We start from the raw sequence: 1,785 nt of genomic DNA, 5'->3' as shown, positions 1-1,785 counted from the left end.
AAGAGAATTTACATTTTGATAATTAGAGTTAACAAGTTATTTTCCTTTTTCTCGTCGCGTTGTTTTCTAAAAGAAATAGAAAACATGTACTCCGTGTTTCTATCGAGTTATAGAAACACTCGTGTAAACGTTTGGGAGAACTCGAAAAAGCTGTAACACTCGCCTGCGGCTCGTGTTCCCACATTATTTCTCGTTCTCCCAAACTTCTATAACTCGATAGAAACAAGGTACATGTTTTCTATTTCTTAAATAGTGTGTTAATAGTTTATTTCATTTTAATGTGTTCATCTCATTTCTGATATATTTTTTCGTCGAAGATTGCCACTATTATCTTATAGTTTTGAATTTCTAGTATAGTGTATTATGTTTTAGGAGTATCCAAAGCAAGCCTCTGGCATTGACCTTTTTAATGAATATTTTTTTCTTGATTTAAACGAATAAATAAATATTTGTCCTAAATAAACATGAAAGCGCAGACGTTTTGGACTTACCAGCTGGTGACCTTGACCTGTCAAAACGTTTACGGCAACGAGCGCACACTTGACAGGCTGTCGTGTTTACAGGAAGCATTCAGGGGTTTCACCTCCATTCAATATTCATCTAGATAAATAATTTGAGATGTCTCGTAAATGTTTGGCTGCCAAGGGTAAAAGGTTAGATCAGAAAGCCGGCAAAAAGACAATCGAACAAACGCCACCCGCTCGCTAACAGATGAAGAAGACAAACTCTCAGGAAGTGGCGAGTTAGGTGCTTCCAGTACCAATGCCTTCCAGAGAACCATTTGATGGTTTTTGTCTTTCCACTTTCTTGCAAAACACTGCAAGAAGCTCAAAATTTGTCACATTCGTGGATTCTTACAAACTGCTGAAATTCAAATATCCATGGGCAATTCACGATAACAGACTAGGTAACACATCTTCCTTGCATGGCTAATTTCTCCCGGTCTAGTTAAGAAAAAGCATGAAATATTTTAAAACACCATCGTAGAAACTTGTAAAGCATCTGTTTACTGGTTTTGATTGGAGTTAACGTCTTTAACAACAGTTTTAAATGAGAACAATTATTCTACGATCGCTCTTAACCATATGGTTGGGTCATGGAATCACGGAGCATGAAATTAATGGCTTTCAGGTTGGGCTACCGTCTGCGTCAAAACGTGAAAGAGGCTGTTGGTCAGACAAAATGATCGAGACTCCCTTACCCTTGAGGGCTACTTAATCTTGCAGTAAGAAAAGTCATTAAGAACATATATTTTCAAATCCATATTAGCAGCTAGTGGGACCTGTAGTGTCCATACTAACTTACTGTTCCCATTCCCCCGGTATAAGTTATGTGCCATGGGTCAAGACCATGCGCAGCAAGGAAATGAAGCTCAATTCGTGTGCTATGGTATATCGAATTCAATCGCGGATAAATTCGGAAATATTCTGCAGGATCCAATATCGAAAAAAACCATTCCATCGATCTGCATTCGACTACCGCAGTCAAATCTAGTCAGTGGCTTAAAATCGGGAGCATGCACATACAACTCCAGCCCTCTAACCACTGCGACACGTGACCCTCCCGAATTAAGCTAAAAATGTCTTCTCTCATGCCGTAGAATTGATAGTGCCGATTACGGATTTGTGAGAACACGTTTTTGTCCCAATATGTATTAGTCAGTATCAAAAATACCACAATACTCTGTTTGTCCCTCCAAAATCTTGCATAAATATTGTTTCCAGTTTCTCTAGGGACCAGTGTAAGTCCCAACAGAAAGTATCCTAAACATTCTTAAAGGTTAGC

General features: G+C 38.6%; 1 protein-coding gene across 3 annotated transcripts in view; it reads left to right on the top strand.

Moving 5' to 3' along the window:
- LOC138000609 (uncharacterized) overlaps window positions 1–388 on the top strand; it is a 55,600-nt gene extending 55,212 nt beyond the window's left edge. For all 3 annotated transcript variants that reach the window (XM_068847143.1, XM_068847142.1, XM_068847141.1), the window contains exon 4: window positions 1–388. This exon is cut by the window's left edge. The gene's annotated coding sequence lies outside the window, so the exon portion shown is untranslated.
- The last annotated feature ends 1,397 nt before the right edge of the window (window positions 389–1,785 follow it).

Source organism: Montipora foliosa, chromosome 4 (assembly GCF_036669935.1).
Source record: "Montipora foliosa isolate CH-2021 chromosome 4, ASM3666993v2, whole genome shotgun sequence".
NCBI classification, from domain to species: Eukaryota; Metazoa; Cnidaria; class Anthozoa; order Scleractinia; family Acroporidae; genus Montipora; species Montipora foliosa.
This window is presented reverse-complemented; position numbering and strand designations above follow the sequence as displayed.